Source organism: Lepisma saccharinum, chromosome 1 (genome assembly GCF_977018435.1).
Source record: "Lepisma saccharinum chromosome 1, izLepSacc3.1, whole genome shotgun sequence".
Lineage (NCBI taxonomy): Eukaryota > Metazoa > Arthropoda > Insecta > Zygentoma > Lepismatidae > Lepisma > Lepisma saccharinum.
This window is the reverse complement of record NC_139229.1, coordinates 161,268,202-161,289,709: the sequence shown is the minus strand read 5'-3', so window position 1 is coordinate 161,289,709 and position 21,508 is coordinate 161,268,202. Positions and strand designations below refer to the sequence as shown.

The following is a 21,508-nucleotide window of genomic DNA, read 5'->3' as shown; positions in this document are numbered from 1 at the left end:
CCGTTGAAATAATAATAGGAAGAAAATTTAAATGATTGCTACATATTTGTTTCCACGAACACACACACCAAAAATACTATTTGTCATTCAAATCGAGATCATTCTACCTGCGTGTACTTCTTCCTTTCATCATTCCTTCTGAAATCGTAAACTGCTTTTCTCATTTTAACATGAATCACCAGTGATATTGTGCATGAACCAGTGTTGCCAGTCAAAGAGGAATTCTACTACTATAGAATTGACAACGGCGAGGCAAAAACTATACGCTGTAACCAATTACACATTCGAAATGTAGTGTGTAAAATAGAGTAAAATAGAATAGAATAAAACGAAAAACACTGGTTAAGGTCCAAATAAAATTGGTTGTAAATGCATTGTAAATGTGATTAATGGCGCTTGGCATCTAAGGAGATGAAAAGTTGGTAATTAGCTTCGTAGTTTGATGAATAAAAATATAATCTAAGACAATCAAGAGGAAATTATTATCTTAATATTAATCATAATTCATATTAGAATAAAGAAAGCTAAACTTTCTCATAACATTTTGTTGAGAATAGTAAAATCATATCCGTTAAACATGAAAAAACTTAGATGGCCTCCCCGATGGCGTAGTGGTAATGTCACCGCCTTGTAATCAAGGGGCTCCGGGTTCGATACTCAGTAGAGGCACAGTGGTTCGGATCCCACTTTAAACTGTAGGTCTAATCCCGATTAGACTTCTGTTGCATAAAGTGGACTTAAAACAATAAATCAAAAATGAAAAAGTTAGATTTTGTTTCGTACAAAATCAGGTACATACGACATAATGCAATATTAACAGACTATATTCACAAACAATAAGTGCAAGGAGAATGCTTACTCTTTTTTATTTGTAACTTTTACAGTAATATATCATGATTTCAATGTTCATATTATGTTAACGTTTATGTATTAAGTTGCCTTAATCTCTAATGGCCATTTGGCACACTCGGGAAAAGAAAGATGACCGCATTTTAGATTCCACCTGTTGAGACTTTTTGAATCGAATCCCCTCTCCAGCCCTCACACAATCATCATACTCTTTCAGGACGTCTGCTAGCTGACTCCATAGCTCAGTGTCCCTCTCTACAGCTCGAAGTACTTCGGTTGGAGAATAATCACCTAATTCACAATGAAAGAAAAAACGGAATTTCAGTTTATAAGCTCTGAACGCTGCTCGTCAAAATACCTGTAGTGCCTATATTGTCCCTTTTTCATATGTAAGCGGCAAATGTCTATACCGAACTCATATCGTACAAAATAAATGGCAGGATACTTTCACTCAATTTTTTTTTAAAAAAATACAGTATCTGTGTGTTAAAATAAACTTAAACTGCACAGCCATTCAGGAAAAATGTGAAATGTAGGCCTATTATTAAATGTTATTATTACATACTTAGGCTTACAGTATACTTAAACTCTAATAATAACGTTTAATACTATATTTCACATTTTCCCTAAAAACGTGAAATATAATTTAACTTTTCTAATTACACCACATAGATTATGAATGATTGTTTTCCTTTCAAAAATCTTCTAACTTTTGACAAAATGTGTTCCAGAAGTAACGTCATATCTTTTGAAAATTATACTTAATTTTATAATACTTATGTTGACGAGAAGCAATCAATCGTTAATATCTATTAGGAAAAAATATTTCTCATAAATTAAATATAATAAATAATTCTGCCTTATTATGCTGGTTACATTTCTAGAATAACGAAACCTGAAGATTTTTTCTACAGGAATGCAGTCTTCCTTCTATGTGTTTTTTTGAGGGGAGAGGGGTGAAACAGATCTCAGTTCCCATTGCCTTTTCAATGGGACTCTTTCAAAGCTTGCCTACTAGTAGCTATGATATAGTGTTTCTCTTTTCTTCCGTGCATGCTACATAACGCGCACAGAAAGACTATTGTTCTTTTTTAAAAAACAGTTTTGCATAAAGTAACTGCACATAGAACATAATTGAAGAGTGAATAAATTAATACCATTATGCCCTTTATGATTATTCCTAACTAGGTCAAAAATATTTAAAATATTTTATTAAGAGAACGTTATGTCTCTTTTGGGAATACATGTACTATAACGTTTATTCCTCGATAAAAAATTATATTTTATGGATATATTACTTTCATGTTAAAATTATTGACATTGCTTAAATGTAAGCTCTAAAATATTAAAGGGGATGGAGCAATGGGTTGACAGAGATCACAACTTTGCAGTGGTGTGCCCAGAAACTTTGTAAGGAAATGTTAAGCTACATATTATTATCTTTCCAGGTACATTATATACCTTTTTTAAGGAGAGATGAGACAAGGTGACCGCTAATGCAATGTACCTCACCGCCGGCTCCCCTACGGGCACACCAATATAAATCGTATGCGATGTGTGTGGACCTAATTCCTCCCCGTTATGGAAACCTCGGACACGCCACTGTTTCTTACCAAGATCTTTGACGTACGACACCAGCGCTAGAACAGGATTTGGCCCGCAGCCATCAGAAGAGTCGTTCCTCTTTACTTGGAACCGTCTTCCGTAGCAGGTCGCCACCAACAGGCAGATGCAGGTGAGACTTAGACGGAGATTACACGAAGCCTGGAATGGAGAACGTTGTGGTCAATTACTCCTTTACGTTTTAAAGCATTTTTTAGCATTAAAATATAGACTATATTGAATTTATTGATTAATGATAAAAACAGGTGACGTAGAATAATTCTCGTGAATAGGTTAACTCATGATTATTTCCCCCCTACAATTGGGCGAAAGTTTTGACAACCATTTCCAAAAAGGGAGAAGTATATTTTCAAATAAGAATAGAAATATTTTACTAGGAAATTGGGAATTCAGTAAGAGATGTTAACTTTGCAGTTGTCATTTTGACAATTGGCTGCTAAAACTTTGACTCAATGTGAATTACTGCTTGTTACGGACAGGTATAAATATGAGTTGAGTTATTGCCTTTCGTGCTGCTACAATAGAAGTTTCCTCTGGTCTCAAGACTTGCATTGCTTTCATGGCTCAATAGAAGTTTCCTCTGGTCTCAAGACTTGCATTACTTCGCACTTAATCCCTTCGAAGAAATTATAGTCTATTTATAGATCAGAAAGAAACAGACATGGCAGTGTCCTTCCGATCCAAGAGCAATTTGCATCTGTAACTTTCCTTCATGAGTGACCAAAGAAACACTAAGCTGTGCTTAGTGGCGTGCCTGCCTCTCATTCAAAGGTCTGCTATACTAGTGATCCGAATCGCATGTAGGCTACTATTGCAAGCAGTTTCAACAACTAGTCTATGTAGCCTAAATAAGGTGTTAGTGCACTTTTGAGTGAAACTCGTTATAAAAGCATCCGAGAAACTTGTACTAAAAGTTAACAATGCAGTTGTTACATTTAGTTAGGACGTTCGGAAGGGGGGCCAAAGAAGGGGTCACCCCCTGGAAAATGTATGTTAACTTAAAAATTCATATTTCACACAAATAATTTCATTTCAGTCACAGTAATTTATATTAATTATTAGAAGGAAAGTAATAGCATCAAACTATAGGAGTGTTTATTTTTAGGGGACGACACTATTATAAGAGAAAATATGCCTGTTTGCTCCCTCTTGGCAAAAAATACCTTGCTCGGTCCAACCTGGAAATAACCGTGCGTTTTTTTCTAAAACCTGGGTGCCAACTTATTTTCTACAAAGCCGCTTGCCCACACAGTGTTCCCTTGACATCGCACATTTTACAATTTTGGTTGCGGTGTTTATTGAGAATTTATTTGCTTCTTCACCGTGCGGCGTGCAATGTACTTCAGGCGTAAATAGTCCATTAGTAAACAATTATTCCATGTCTTACATAGGAAATGTATTACAGTGTTATATACGACAAGTGTGTCGAATTAAGATAATTGAAAGTAAATATCTAACGAAACGTAGTTCTGGCGATAAATTGCGTTTCAAAATCATTTACCAAAAGCAGTGTTTTCCATAGGCTTTTTCCCCCAGAGTGTTAGTAAAGAACGCTGGAAACTTCTAACTGGATATCTGCTATATTTAAGTTTATATTTGCTTTAAGTACAAGACATGGAAAATGAAGAAGAGAGAAAATGTTAGTGAAAAGGAAGAAAATATCAAAACAAATAGAACAAGCAAAGAGCATATAAGAAAATAAAGAACAAGGCATTAAACAAAGAAAAGCTTCAATAAAGAAAAGAAAAAGAAACTATTAGGTCAGGGGAAAATATATAAAAAAAGAGACAATTCACAACGTGGCCAAAATCCAAAACAAATGGATATTTGTATTTTTTGTTAATATTTGTCGCCCAGGCGTCCCGGGTTCGAACACCGGCCTGGGCATGGATGTTCTTTGTGAATGTGCATCAATTTCATCGCATCATTAATTTACTCATCCTCAACGTCGCGACTATCCAAAACTGGCAGAAAAGCGACATAAAATAGCCTAATTGAATCAATCAACCAGTGTCGGCTCCTCGTTGAATTGAGGAAATAGATGAAGCAACAATTTCAATGAAAAGCCCATGCGTTGCACAGGATTCGAACCTAGGACCTATAGCATTACGAATCATTGCAAAGAAAGATATGTGTTGAAGATAAACTTGTCCCCCCAGACGATCGTGCAATAAAGGCATTCATCTTAGGAGACGGAAAAAGTCCCATACATGCTTGATACTGATCCTGGAGAGAACACCATGCCTTGACAAACCCAACAGATTGCTTGGTTTTTAGATAACAATTATACAATTCTTGATATTTCCCAGGTCGAATCCTGAAACCTTTGATTAGCAGACCATAATCATAATCACAGTTTTTTCCTCCACTGCAGAGAGGCGAGTTCCATATCGAAGAGAATACTTTTTTTTAGGAAGAGCGCAGTCACTATAGCAGTGACTATCTTTGCGACAGCACAGAGTTGCCCCCCCCCCCCCCAACATACACACTGTTTGCCACTTTCGCTCCCGCACTATGCTACAGCTTATCTACCAAGGGAAAGTAAACTGTCCTTGCCCCTCAGTTTTGGAAACCAATCGCGGCCACTGTATTCAAAAAGTAATGAACGAATAATTTTGATTCCTGACATTATATCTGCTTGTATTCCATTTTTGAAGTAGCTGTTTCTAACAAATAGAGGTGGTACCAATGCGAGACGGCTTTCGAAAAATCTAGACGAAAACGAGATCAAACCCTTCGAGACTTGAGACAGACCTCTGTAAAATGAAGAATAGACTAACACTCCCATTCACGTTCAAGACTTTGATGTCATGATATTGACAAATTTACTTAAATCAATTTCACTTTAATATGCCTATCAGTATAGGGGTGCGCAGACCCTCTGATTAAGGGGGAGCAAAAACCTTGATAAAAGATCAGTCGGAGAAATAAAAACCTCGTTCCATCTCACTGTTCTATTGTATTGAAGGATACTAAACAGGGGCGTATATAGTGTGTGCCCAGACCCACCGAAAATCACTCTATTAGAAGATTTCCAGCTTCCGTGGCACAAAAGTTCTGTTCGCCTCTCCCTTTATTTTTTTCTGTGAAGTTCAGACTAATTTACATATAAACATGATTTGGTACAGCAGATTCAAAACAACTGCACATAATTTATTCATTTCCAATGTGCGACCACACAACTAGGCTAACGAATAAAATGCGCGAGTCTTAATAACAAGTAATTTTCTAGAGAACGAGATAGTCCAATTCCATAGGAAATAAAACCGCCGCAGTTGCTTGGAACTTTCGTCGGCTTGAAAATACTTATTTTTTTTAAAGAGAATAATATTGTTTAATAACAGTAATAAGATTTCTCTACACTAAATTTCTAAGTGAGAGTATTAGGAGGGGCAACTGCTCCCCTTGCCTTCCAGTGCGTACGCCTATGCATATCAAATATTCTACCCTATAACTAGAGGCACATATTTTTGGTAAATAAAAAAGCAAAATTTCGGTACAAAAACTGAGTCAATTTCAGGTTCAAAAGCGGTAAATAAAATAAGATATCGGTGTTATATCGGTGAAAAATTGGATGAAAAGTGGTATATAAAAAGACATTTTTGTTTTAAAGTTGTGAATATAATCCTAAATTTGATTTAAAAACTACACTTATTCCACAGAATTAACATTTCACTTCTAATAGCCCAATACTCTGTAGTTATCAGAGTATTAAGTTTATTTCTGTGTAAAGGAGTCCATTTTTGCTTCTCCAATATTAACAGCAGAATTAATCAATTTTCCGGGAATTGCATAACTCTCAGGATAATTCAGACCACAGAAGGTGTCGCGTCGGTGAATAAATCCTAAATTTCATGTTTAAGAGTTAATTTCGCTTTTTGCAGTTCATATCGCATTATTTCGTGACAAAACATGGTCACAAAATGAATCTCAAACCTTTCAAAAACATGAAAAATTAGCACTACAATGTGTTTTTTTAAATTTAGTTTTTTCGTCAAAAACGAAATATGCATGCCCCTACCTATAACGATAAGTCATCTTATGTATTTTTTAATAATAATTGCAAAGTTAATGTATTAGTTGCAACTGTGAACCTGATGGTGTAGTGGCAACGTAGTCGCCTTGTAATTAAGGAGTCCCGGATTCGATACCTAATGGAGGCTAGGATCCCACTTTAAACTGTAGGTCCAGTCCCGATTAGCCTATCTGTGCATAAGGTGGATTTTAACAAAAACTCAACTCAACTGAGCAACGTGGTTGAATTCAAGATACAGAGTCGATTTTCGAGGCAAGACAGCCATTTGCAACTCAAGGCAAGAAAAGACTGAATAAGTGAAACTACACAACCTTCGTAACATCTGGACACGAATACGTACCATATCTGCTAGAATCGGGAATCTGACAACGTTAGAATTGAACTTTCGTTTATATACGACGTGTCTGTTGTCTTGTCTTGTAATTTTGGCAATTGTCATTAACGTTTAACCACATGTGGTCAATCACAGAAGAGCAGAATAACGAACAAACCGCCCCAGCGTCCTCTCAAAAGTAGACGAAAATCGATTTATTTTCCCATGATTGTTAAAAGCAAATAAACTCAAGTGCCTACTGCGAAGCTAAAATCAATCAGCTGTTAATGTTAAAGATCCCTTTGTTTCCACATTTTCGTTAGGGTCAAATTTGAAGCAGCCTGAACAGTAACAGGGCCAGAGGAGACGTCAGCGGGCGGAAAAATTTAATAAAAAATACCCTTTTAGCTCAAATATGCATTTGTGTGTGGTATTTAGTTGTATATCAAATGTGACTGTTCCCAGAAAATATCCCCCTCCTTTTTTGCCTTCCCACTCATTTTTTTTTTCTGGTGTTTTCACTGCTGTCTGAGTTAGATGTTATCTGAGCGTTGCTGTCATGAAGTGTCACCAAGGTAATACTCCCGTAATAGCAGTGGCGATGCTAAATAAAGGGCAACTAGGGCACTGCCCCACAACAATTTTAACATAAAAAGTTCATCTGAAGAGACGATCGGTATATAACTATTTTTTTCCCTCCACTCCTACGTTGCTGCAACCAGACGTACAGGGTGTGCACCCTGTGCGAGGCTAATATATTTCTGCGGCCTGTTGGAGAGAGTCAGATCTCAGCTCTGCCCTGAGACGTGACGTCACTAACTGATCCAAAGCTTTACAGCATAGGCAAGGGACGGTACCCCCTCACAATGGAAAAGCGCAAAATTCGTAGCCGTCTCTGGGCAGTGAACGAGGTGCCCTGCCCATTCATGTTTGCCTCATTCACCGTTCAGTGTTTCCAACTCTTGGCAGGCAGTTCATTCGTTCTTCCAGCCTTCGTACTTTCACCTTCCTCAGTAAGATGCAGCAATAAGCTAGAAAAAATTCCCTCGAATGCTTTTCTTCGCGCTTGTTCCGGCGACCTGAAAAGTTGACAACACTTTTTATTGCACAAACTAGTCCCTCGGTGTTTTCAAAAAGATCCTCCTTCCTTTCCATTGTATACGGATTTGGATTTGAGTTAGTGTGTGAGTTTTCGTTGCGTTCCATCTGTGTGCGTGTTGATCGCTTATGAAATAATTAGTTCTTTTTCGCGAGTGAAAGAGTTTATAGTTACTGTACGTGTGTATTTATTTGTGTGGTTGTGTCTGTGTTCCAGACAACTTGACATGCAGATTATCTTCGTAGGTATAAACGAACTTTTTTGGGGGTACATGGACAATGAAAAGTGTTGTAACTGAACTTAACGGTGCATAATCATCTTCCTAGTTAGTTATTGATATTAGATCGGAATTTGTTACATTTGATTCCAAATAGTGATCCATTGTTCGAACAATTGACTTACTCTATGTCAAGAAACTCTTCTCAAAAACCTTAAAGAAAAATTTAGAGGTTATCTGCCCCCCTCCCCAAAACAAATGTGCCCTGCCTGCCTGGAAAGGCACGCGCCGCCCCTGCGTAATAGGTAATCCTTGGTGTCACTGTCAGAGAGAAAAATTGCTTCAAATATCAGTCATACAAATTAAATCATGCTGGTAGAAAGTGAGCTAAATATGCTATAAATCAAGACAGGCTTCTTCCTTGCATGCGATTACTACAAAAGTGAATCATGTACAAGTTTTCTTTGATAACGATGTGATTCTTGATTTTTTATTTAGAATCGATTTTCTTCCAACTCTTGCCTAATCGCGATGATGAGGATAAATTATTGAATTATGAAATTAATGAAAGGAATTATCAATTATGAAATTGATGAAGAGAAACCCACAAGGAACACCCATGCACAGGCTGGGATTCGAACCTCGGAACCCCTTGTATCATAGCATGCTCTACTAACCACTCCGCCACAGAGCTTAGTGATGTTATTCTTGAGAATGAGTTGTTTATTGGTTTTAATTTTACATCACATTCTTGTTGTCTTCGACATATATCGTCAACAGAGTAAAGTATGCGAACAAGTGTTCTCGGGTAACCCGAGGACACAATTGTTCGAATCACGTAGCCAGGAAAGCTACAATTCCTATTTAGGGCAAAGTATGATTCTAAATTAAATAATAAGCATTTTTATCTTTCCCAGAATTTGAATCAAGAATCACAATTTTTGCAGTACAGTATGCTAATCATTAGACTAGGCACTAGGCCAACTCTATTTTTATTTTACAGTTGTTTGTTTCATTAGTTATATTAAATAATGCAAATGTAAGTTACAATAGAATCCTGATTTGGTAAGTTACCACACTGAATGAAGTAGAATACTTTCAGTATTAGTAGAATAGAAAGCAAAACAAAATCTGTAAAAATATAATACAAATTTAATTCATAACATAAACCATATTATACTATACTGATATTGAGGCATCTCAATGTGTATCAACATGGTGTGGTTACTGGTATAAGGTAACATTTTCATTGCAGAGTTTCATTACATTATGTTGTACTCAATGATATTTTATTATATTCCACAGTTACCATGTATTGTATTGGCATCGTATTATTGTATTATAATTTTACTACATTTCACTGTAACCATAAATTGTATTTCATTGTTTTATTATACTGCATTGTTTATCATATTGTAAACAAACTTTCATGTCCGATATCGCTCCCTATATATGCAAATAAGTGATTCATGGATGAAATAAATCTTATCTTATCTTATCATATCTCTAGTTAAGTCTAAATCACATTTTAATTTCATAATGTGAGAGGGTTGTTCCTAGCTGTCCAAGAAAGGTTTTAGTGTTTGCAGCAATTCTCAGCATCCTTTTGCAAGCTCGAAGTTATCCTCTAATCATACTTAACACATTGGGGTCTCACGACGGGCATAGCCCGCAGTGCACTTAAAGTCAATGTGGAAGAACAACGGGCATAGCCCATCCTGCAGTATGCAATAGCTTTGCCGATTAACTACGGGCTATGTTCGTACTTCGTCTCATGTGCGTGTTCATTCAAGCTGCTCTGTTGAAATTCCGACCGCTAGGTGACTCATGTGCTATTTTTATCTCGCAGCTGGGACTGTTTGTGTTCGGGTTGATGTACAGTCATGGAAAAAAGTTCTTCCCCATAAGGCTTTAATAGAAGCAAGTAATGCAGGAGGGTAGGCAACACATATTGCACCCTTCGATGATCGGGTGATTTTGCCTGTCTTAACACCGAGAAATGTGTTCCACGCGAAGGTCAACATGACAGGAAAGCAAAGAGGGTCACGTGACTATTGGTTACGTGGAGTGTTGTTGTGCTTCTCCACGTCCCCAGTTCTTGATCCACATTGCAGAAAAAGTAGAGCTGCATGCAATATATGAAAATAGGTTGTTTTCAACTACACGCTTAATTATGATTTTCCCAATTGTAAATCTATCAGACGTGTCTCCCGATTTAGTCGGGACAGTCTTTTACTTTGAATTCCTGTTTGTCATAGGCGTAACTTGACGGGAGCAGAAAGGGCATTTGTAACCCCCCCCCCAAAAAATCAGGTTTCTTAAAGCTGCTAAAACAGGAATTAAATACTATGATTTGACGCGTCCAAAAAAAGTATTATATTGAAAGATTTTTCCCAAATACGTAGATAGAAATTTAATACTTTGAAAGTGTCTCAGATTTGTTTATTGTCACAACTTAGTGTGGCACAGGTCTACTACAAAAGTGGAATTTCGTAACAGAAATATGAACCCACACCTTTTATTTCGTAGCCGATTTCATCTTGAAACTGAAATTAAGAATATTAGTTAATAATGTCATTGGTAAACAATAAAAAAATGTGTTAGACCCAATTCTTTAATACCTTATCATAATCTTTATCGCAAGTTGAAATTTTGTTGTAAGTCCACTGTATGCAAAAAAAAAAAAGGTAAAGTTCTCACCTGTGCTTGGCGCTACGCCATGAAGGCGTATAGGGGGTGTGGGGGTAACGCCCCACACTTTCTTGATTCGTTCGTGAGTGGGGGTGATGTGATCAGCATCACGCCGCCCCACACTTTCTTGATTCGTTCGTGAGTGGGGGGTGATGTGATCAGCATCACGGCCCTGACCGCCTTTACCACCAGGGTTTCCCCCAGGTACCCATGTCATTCGACGCTGGGTGGGCGCTGGGTTCGATACTCTGTGGAGGAACATAGTGGTTCGGATCCCCCTTTAAATTATAGGTCCATTCACGATTAGCCTAACAGGACATAAAGTGGACTTAAGACACCAAATCAAGCAACTAACACAATCCCGTTATTGTCCAGATTATCGAATCCAGAACCTTCGTCGCGAATAACATAAGCAGGAAGACAACGTGAAATAACCGAACAGAAACAGAACCTAAAACCTACATCGGATAGATTGAATTAAGTCGACGATACAGCACGGGTTCTGAAATGAAAAAGAATACGAAAGTTGAAGGACCTCTATACGCACCCACTTTTCCTCCACTCAATGGGGAAGATATCCTTCTAGCTGAGAAACCTTTACGTAGGAGTGCCCTGAGGGAACTTCAAGGCCACGACGATAAAGTGCAATGACGGGACCAAAACATACGGCAGATAGCTGTGTTCCTCCTTATTTCGTACGCCATTGATAACTGTAACACGTGACCTCGTCTTTGGTAGAGCAGAAGCCTGCTTGCTTGCCACCACCCTTTAGTTCAGTGACCTTCGCCCGTAGTCAGCAAGAGTGAATGACTCACCATATACTTGTCTGTGAGGCTACACAAGAATAGATATTTCGTTAGTGGCTGTAAGTATTGTTTCATCTGCAGTTATATCAGTTACCATTTCAATAGTTTCCTTCCTAATGGTTACTTTAGTGATAAACATGTAAATTAGTTCTCGAGAGTGAACGTTTTATCTATTTGAACGGGGGATTTTTATACAGCCTGCATGTATTATTTTTTCCTGAAACAAGAAGAAATTCGAAGACGCAAAAAGAGTTGTATAAGAGTAGTTAACAAAAGGAAAAAAGAAGAAGAAATCGAAAATGTAAATGCTGAAATAAATTATGGTAGAGATCGAGTGAATAACATTTTGTCATGGGGCCTCCTCGATGGCGTAGTGATAACGTCGTCGCCTTGTAATCAGTGGATCCCGGGTTTGATACACGGTGGATGCACATAGTGGTTAGTATCCCACTTTAAACTGAAGGTCGAGTCCAGATTAGCATATCTGTGCACCAAACCAAAACTAAGAAAGAAATTGTCACAGTGTAAGAAAATTTCATGTTCAACCACATACGAAACACAAGGGAATAATATATTGCAGGTTGGAGTTCACATCTGTAGCATCTAACCAGCACAATTATGAATCGCAACATATCGTATCAGATCCATTTTTATTATACATGTATGATAATATAAGGGAAGTAGAGGAAAGAGAAAACCAAGCGAAACACGGACGCCTTCTCCAGAATTTCAAATCTCGTTACATAAGGTTCTGGGTTGGAGTCCCGAACAGGCATGACTTTCTTGTTCTTGCCCTTTTATCTGCTTCATTTCATCATAATTCATCGTTATGGTTCACCTGCAGGGGAAGAATACTGGCAATAATTGCCAATACAAAGCCAATGACAAACAGAACAACTCGATTACGGAGGTGCCAAGAAGAAACGAGAGTTGACAGTTTCTCCGTCTCTCGGTTTGTCGAATTGAAAATTGCTCTCCCGTTCTCGGTCTCGATTAGTTAAATATAGAAATCGAAAATGTATGTGAATGAATATACATGTATTTTATATATTCCGGTTTTGTAGGAGATTTCGTGAGAGATGAAATAAGTACTCTTCCATCGTATTTATTTTTATAATTTTTATTCCCTGTTCGATGATCGCGACGATAAGGACGAGTGACCATTACATGAAATTGATGACGAAATAGTCAAACACCCCCGACAAGGACGGTACTCAAACCCGGGAACTTTGGCGACGATATCGAATGTCAATCACTTAATGAGCTTGACCACCGAGCCTGCTTAATGTTGTTTCTGTCAGGTAATTCGTAATAATATCCCACATTCACTATCATTTGCTTCATAATTTATCTTATTGTTGTGATTAACCTGAATTCAAAGAATTAGTTGAAAGGCAAAAATGCAAGATTGAATGTCTCTGATGTTACTTCGTGCCGAATAATATGACGTGGTATTATGATATGAATTTATTAATCATATAATATGCCTATTCATTCCATTGATTGATCCCAATTGAGCACACAAAATATGCTATAATGTCCACTCCATGGAGGAGTGGTTAGCACAACGCGCTACGATGCCATGGGTCCCTGGTTAGAATCTCGACTTGGGCGTGGGTGTCCTTGGTAAGTGTCCCTTCATCAATTTCATCATAGCATCACTCATCTTCATCGTCGCTATTTGCCAAAAGTGAAAGAATAGCAAATCTAAATAACAAACGTCCAATCAAATCGAACATCTCTACCGATTTAATTCTATACGGTACCGAATTCCCACTTTATTACTGCATCTTAAGTCATTTTACAGCATCTCAATTGTTTTCCGATTCGAAAACATTTGGAATGTTGTTTTGTGCAGTTGATTGTGCATTGTTTCGTTGTTTGGATTGTTTAATTAACGTCGCATTAATTAGTTTTAGACCAATCGTGACGGGGGAAGCAAGAGCACAAAGAAAGCAAAAAAGACAAGGAAGAGACCACGGCTTTCTTTAAAGATAGCATCCCGTGAATACAACTCAAGTGACTGCAGAATATTATGAATAAAATTTATTTCGCTTTTTCCTTTTATTTCTGTTTCAGTTATTTTACTTCGCTTTTCTTCTACCACTCGCGTTACTCGTGTCGGTGAGAAAGAATTATAAACTCGTGAAATGGACGATGGTACAAAAAAATATATGCCTCTCCCACGGTTCGAAACTGTGAGTACAAAATATTGTCTTATTTTTAAAATTTACGGGCAAATATGGTTTGTCACGTAGCAATTTTCGCTTATCTCTTTCTCAAGGGGTTCCATTGCCTCTCTGATGTCGTAGTGGTAACGTCTTCGCCATGTAATGAAAGGCTTCCGAATTCAATACCAAATAGAGAGGCATTTGGTTCGGATCCCATTTTAATCTGTAGGTCCAGCGCATGAACTGGACTTAAACAATTAACGTGTGGCATGTGGTCTGTGATGAGAACCATCATTTCAGCGAACCTCTTGACAATGACTCTAATATCACTTGAAAGAATAGTATTTCTTTACGAGTAGGTCTTGTCAAGAAACCAGTTCCTGAAATTTTCTTCTGGAGGCATCGTAGCACCCAGCTGTTTGTTGTGGCTGGGGCACGAGTCATGTGACTCATGCTATCAAAGCTCAATCCTTCCCGAGAACTCAGAATCACCAGGCAAACTTAAGCGAATATTTTGTTATTTGGGTTGCATAAACAACAGGCTTTAAGACGTTACGAAATTCTACGTCCCGTGGCCCAGGTATTTTTTTCTAAGACTGTACGTTGCATTGTTTAGAATGGCGTCGTTAGATACAGACTGCATAGCGGAAATTCCGCCTCAGAGTTTGAAGTTAGCGACGATTTTGATGATGCAGATGAATTTGAAGATTTGGAAGGTAGGTTATATTCGTAATAATTAATTGTTGACAATATAAACAGTGTTGCAAACTCTAGTATTTTATGAATGAAGTGAGAAGAGGTAATTTTTTTGGGTCTATTAATCTTGCCTCTTGCTTGATTCTCCTACATGCACTCATGTATTTTGAGTTTATCCATTTATTATTTTGTATAGTGTATGTCAAATGAAAATTTATTTTATTTATTTAGTTTATTTATTTATTTGTTTAATTTTTACAGATGACGCAGAACCAACTGATACATCGTCTGGTCCTGTCCTGCAGCCACTTTTTCATACAAAAGCTAATTACCTGTAATTTGTAATTATTTTTGTAATTATTTTTTGTTATGTGCACATAAGAAGTATTCTTATGCAAGAGTCAAAAGATGTATTGATAGTTTATGTAGTTAATTATTGAAATTTCCAGATTACGAACTTAAAATATCTCTATATTAACATTTGTTACAATGTTGTACTTTTTTTTTCTTCACAAAACATTGCTGAAAAAAATATTCAAAAATGTCTGAAAATAAAAATAAAATTTAACAAATTTTTGTTCATTGAAAAGAGGAAGTTTTGTAGATTTAAGAAATGTGTGGTAGATAAAAGCAAATTAAAAATATTTTTTCTATGATTTTTTGAAAAACAACCAAAAACCGCAGTCCAGAGGTAAAAATGCTGTATTATGAGGCCAGACCCGAATGTGTTAATATACAGGGCCGGCGGAAAGGGGGGGGGGCGAACCGTACCACCGCCCAGAGCGGCAAATTTTCAGGGCGTCAAAATTTAAAGAGAAGAAAAAAAATAATCTTATGGAAAACTTGAAAGTTATAATATTTTATTCTAACTTGGAACTTAATATATGACAACCCACAGTTTTGAAGGAACATATCAGTAGTCTCACTTTAAAACCAAGTGTCACAAATTGGGAAAGCAAATTCGATGCCTTAACTCCGTTGAGGATGCGCTCCTTCAAATAATTGGCGACAATAAAACTGTCCAAATGGTCGCACATGAGGCTCAATGTATTGCAAACCAGTTGCGTGGCTTTACATTCTTTTGCTCACTAGTTATCTGGTATGACTTTTTACTCCACGTAATGTAATGAGCAAATGTCTTCAAAACATTAATCTACGATGTGTTAGATGCTGTTAGATGATTTCTTGCAAACATATCGGCGCTTTGAAAAAAGCAGGAGTGATGAAAAATTTCAAAGTTGGCACAGGCGTCGGGGGGCGGCGACCTGTGAGCCCCGGTTGATGAGAAAGAATTGGCATCGAATTTAGATATAGATGAAAGGATAGGCAACACTGTACAGGGCCGAAATCGAAAGAAGAAGCAGTTTCAGTATGATGAAACTGTTGAAGATCCACAAAAACTGTACAAAGTTGATTTTTATTACCAGGTTCTAGACGATTATTTTAGCTCTAAGAGAAAGATTTGATCAGCTTAAACATCATAGTGAATTTTTCAATTTATGTTATGATATTAGTAAGCATAAAGACATGCCATCTGATCTTTCGGGACCTTAAAGTGATAAAGGGTCATGATTTTGCACCTAATATGAGTGTAGAACTTCGAATTTATTAACTTTGTCGGTGGCAAGTGGCGAACAAAGTTGTTCTTTATTTTATAAATTAAGGCTAATAAAAATACTATCTTTGGTCAATCATGTCTGAAACACGCTTGTTTCCATTTTACGCAAGATAACATTATACGAAAAAGAATATTACATGCAGAGGTAAATTTAAAGTTCGCTGTGCATTTAGCACCATGTCATGAAGGCACATTTAGGGGATGTGGGGGCAGGACCCCACACATTCTCGATCTCGGCCATTTTGAAGGTGATGTGATCAGCACCACTCTCCGGCCGCATTTACCTCCCATGGTTGCCCCAGGTAACCATTAATTTGAGGCTGGGTGAACCACAGAGCCGCTTTATGCAGGGACAACGCAAGAAATAATTCAGGCCTTAGATCATCCACGCGGGAGATCCGGGAATATTACACGTAATTATTTTTAAAATTCAATCATATGTCACAGACCTACAACGGTAAACATATGAACTCAAGCCTTCATTTCTTTCCTAATACTTGTTACATTTAAGATACGTTTAAGACAGAAAGAGAGTTTTCATAAAATATAATATTAATAAAAAATTAGTGTCGCATTTTTTAAAGTTTAAGTGTGGTCGAGCGAGATATCCTTTTGTGCTTAATTGTATTGAAATAGCGTAACAAGTCTCAATATTTATTTTATCGTTTGATGTTTTACTTAGGAATATATTGATTTTCAATTTCCCGTTTCTGCATAAAGACGGAAAAGGGGGGGGGGGGTTCGAAAGGGAGCGGCATCTGCCGCCGCCGCCCAGGGCTGTAAAATGACTAGCGCCGGCCCTGTTAATATAAGACAACCAAATGATGCATAACTCACATCCATGAACACAAATGCAGTACTCTGCAGGTTAGATGCCCAGTTAGATTGTTTCCACAGCTCAGTACAGACAGAAAAAAATTGTAGCATTTATATGAAAATATTGAAACATTCAATGAAATTTCTAGAATTTATACCTTTTACTGGAGCGCCATCTTTAAAACTCGTATTATATTTATAATTATGTGGGTTATATCCCACAAAAAAGGATTTCTGGCCTCAGTGACCTCACAACAATATAGTCTCCTGAATGTACACAAAACCAGTGGTGTACCTACCAATTTCCAGCCTCTCTCTCACCAGAGGTTGGCGATCATCCCACCATTTACGGGGTGACATGTGGTCAGCATGGTTAACACAGAGTCATTGTTGTAGGTTTCCATGACCGGGTTATGTTACTTATTCTTAGTTCCCCAATTTCCTTACAATGGTGAGTGGACACGGGTCCCATACACAGGCCGAAATCTCAGGATAAAAGTTCTTACCCTTCCCCCAGGAGACTCGAACCTACGTGCTTCCCGTAGCTGGAGCCAAAGCTTGTGCCTTACACTACATGATGCGGGACAACCAGTGGTGATAACCATAACAAAATTAGATGTATTTAGTATGTATGATTTAACTTGCATTCGCTTCTACTATAGTGGGTTCAAAGAGGGATAATAATCATATTTCTCAAGTTTCTCTCATGCTTATGTTCTTCTTGCTGACAAGAAATTTGACAGAATTATCCAGAAAATTTTAAAAATTGTTCCTTTAATAAAAGGAAGACCAATGTACTGTATATTTCACTTCAAGGAAAAATCACTCATCTTTGATTGATTTATTTGATTTACTTTACTTGGCATTCAGCCATTTTTGGCTAATCGCGAAGATGAGGATGAGTGGTGGGTGATATGTTGAAATTGATGAATGAATGAGTTGGTGTTTTAAGTCCACTGTATGGACAGTAAGGTTAATTGGGACTGGACCTACAATTATGAAATTGATGAAGGGACACTTACAAAGAACACCCAAGCCCAGGATTCGAACCCGGAACCCCTGGCATCGTAAAATGCTATGTTAACCACTACTCCATGAAGGCCGGCTCAATCATCTTTAAGTGGGCGTCATTATCGGGGACAGGGGGATGTGTTTCCTCAATAATTCAAAGATGGGGGACAGGGGGATATATCCTCCCCCAATTATTCCAACATGGGGGACAGGAAAAGGTTAGGCAGTAGGCATATCATATTAGCAATGAGTTCATCGTTTTCAGATTGTCACAAAAGATGATGAATGTACACTTAATATCAACCAGACTATAGAAGATCAAAGAAAATATGACAGATTATTGTTGTTTTCAGTCAATGGGATTAAAGTAGAGGTGTTCCAAGGGATTTTCAAGATGAAAGTTGCATTAAAAGTTTGCTTGCCCACGTAGGCTAATTTGTTATTAGTAAAGGCAGAAAATGTACCTGTCTCAGGGTACATTGCAGAGTCCATATATTATCTGATAGCTTTTTAACGAAGTGTTGTATGATGTTTGCATGCTTCTGAAGCTAATATTTGGCGTGTTGTTCTTATTAATTGGGGGTTCTTTTCCAATAGGAGTTTTAAGGCTAGAACACAATGTATGAATACGTAATAACAATTATCTGAACTCATGAGAATGAATTTTCTTATATCGGAGAGAAAGACTCATTTTATTTCTGAATATTCTGCATTTTAATGTGGTTATCATTTATGAGAGATGGAGATACATGTGTTCCACCGGCTTGCATGGGTTTTGATGTCTCGCAGATGACTGTTGTCTCTGAATAATTTCAGCATACTGCTTCCCAAAATGAAATTTATTTTTACTCATCACGTCTAGTTTTTCAGAAAACAGCAATATATTAACTGTCTTAATTTCACAACAAAATGTGTAGTTCCATCATTTTCCCATAGATGACTCTGTTTAGATGATGGTCAAATATTGGTTTTCTACAATACAAATTCTTCAAATTTTGAACTATAAATTAACATAGAATAGTAAGCATTTAATCCACCTTCTATCTTCACAAGACACATTCGACATGAAAATTGTAAATTTGATTACGTAAGTTCCATTTTCGAAATCCCTCACAAAAATTTCCTTCACAAAATGTCCAAAACTCAATGTTATAATATGTGGGTTGATTGAACTTAGTGACATGTAGAAAAACCCTGACCTAGCGAAAAATTCTCATGTGATGGGAAAAAAATTATGTCATTTCCGTCATCAGCATTCAAAATACTTCCAGAATCACCTATTGGTTTGTAAACAACCGGAATTTTACTTGCATTCTGGAATAGATGCAATGGAATGGCGAAGATGAGAATTTTGATTGTGAAATTGTGAAAAATCCTGCTGTGATGGAGGAAAATGAATGTCACATGCGTGATCAGCATTCAAAATACTTACAGAATCACATCTTAGTTTGTAAACAACCGAAATTTCACTTGTATAAATTTATTTTGTTGTTTTAGGTAATAGATGTAATGTAATGGCAAATATGAGAATTATGATTGTGAAAAATCATGACGTGATGGAAAAAAATTTATTTCATGTTCGTGATCAGCATTCAAAATACTTTCAGAATCACTTATTGACTTGGAAACAACTGAAATTTCCCTTGCATAAATTTCTTTTGTTGCTTTAGGTAATAGATGTAATGTAATGGTGAATATGAGAATTTTGATTGTGAAAAATTATGACGTGATGGAAAAAAATAGGTGTCATTTCCGTGATCAGCATTCAAAATACTTCCAGAATCACCTATTGATTTGAAATCATCCGATTTTTTTTAAAAAAAATGCAGGCCCTTGTAATCCGAGGAACATGTCAAAGTGCACCGAAAATTAAGATTCAAACAATAATCTGGTCGACATTTTGTGAAAAATGTTCAGATGTTTCCAAATCAATAGGTGTTTCTGGAAGTATTTTGAATGCTGATCACAGAAAATATCTGTTTTTTCTCATCAAGACAGGATTTTTCACAATTAAAATTCTCATATTTGCTATTACACTTTATTACAGAAGGCAACAAAATAAATTTATACAAGGGAAATTTCGGTTGTTTTTAAACCAAGAGGTGATTCTCGAAGTATTTTGAATGCTGATCATGCACATGACATTAATTTTTTTCCCATCACGTCAGGATTTTTCACAATTTTACAATCAAAATTCTCATATTTGCCATTACATTACATATATTACAGAACACAACAAAATACATTTATACAATGGAAATTTCAGTTGTTTACAAACCAATAGGTGATTCTGAAAGTATTTTGAATTCTGCTCATGGAAATGTCATCAATTTCTTTCCATCACGTCAGGATTTTTTCCCTAGGTCAAGATTTTTCTCCACGTCACCAAGTTCAATCAACGCACTATATTATGACATTGAGTACTGGACATTTTGTGAAGGAAATTTTCATGAGGGATTTCGAAAATAAAACTACTTAATCAAACAAAATATACCCAGCTATAAAGAATGACTTAATTAATATAGAAGTGTGCTGCAAGGAACCAAACATGTAGAATGCAATGGCTTTGTCTCTTCTTCCTGTTTTTCAATCTCGGCACAGTACCTTTGTTCTAAACCAGCAGTTCTTAAAATTTTCAAACCACGGAGACCTTTCCACCCAAAGATGAGCCTGCGGAGCGCGCAACATTTTTTCTATGCTCATCAGAGCAAAATTGCATTTCTACAACCAATGAGGGCCTCCCCTATGGTGCAGTGGTAGCGTCGTTGCCTTGTAATCAAGAGGTCATGGGTTTGATACCCGGTGGAGGCTCATAGTGGTTCGGATCCCACTTTAAACTGCAGGTCCAGTCCCGATTAGCCTTACTGTGCACAAAGTGGACTTAAAACACTAAATCAACCAACAACCAATGAGAATATGAGAATTATGTTTCTGAGAAGTATTGGTTTTAGCTAAAACCATATGTACACTTTTAGTGTTTCTGATGTTCCAGGCATCGTTAAAAAATCAATTATTTCTTAATATGGTAATAAAGAAAATGGTGTAACTGCATGGTAAGTATTCATAAGAACAAAAATGTTTTAATTACTGACCTCAATGTGACGAATGTGTTTGTTTCTTCTTTCATCAAATTTACGTTTCTTAATGGCACTGTAGGAAGTTTTGCTTCCATCAGCTCTTGTTCCTTCTTTCCAGTGTACGTATCAATTTTCCTGAATCAACTGAAGCCAAATGAACTTAAGAGTCGGTAAGACTAACAAATTGGAGTAATTGTTGTGGTGCAACCATGTGTTTCAAATTCCAATTCCAACAATCGAGCATCAAAGAACAGTGTCAGGGAAACACTGCTTTGCTGCAGTTTATTATTTCACAAGCAGAATCACTGCAGCGACCTCACACTTTCGGCAGCGATATGATATGTTGTGCTTTCTTTGGCCTGCTAAGTTACGGTAGGGACCCGGGATGCTCGAAATTAGTCACTGAGGCTACTTTGCAAGTATGAAAGCGTGACAAGGTATTTTTCACAGAAAGCAGCAGCCCCTGCAGAACCCTTGTGGCCCAC

The 21,508-nt window shown here is 37.1% G+C and overlaps 1 long non-coding RNA gene across 1 annotated transcript; it reads right to left on the bottom strand.

Annotated features, from left to right (window-relative positions):
- Nucleotides 1-951: 951 nt before the first annotated feature.
- Nucleotides 952-21,159, bottom strand: LOC145989784 (uncharacterized). Its single transcript, XR_014441897.1, has 3 exons — nt 21,039-21,159; nt 2,463-2,613; nt 952-1,140 (listed from the first exon to the last, which is right to left on the bottom strand). It is a non-coding gene; the product is annotated as an uncharacterized LOC145989784 (long non-coding RNA).
- Nucleotides 21,160-21,508: the final 349 nt, after the last annotated feature.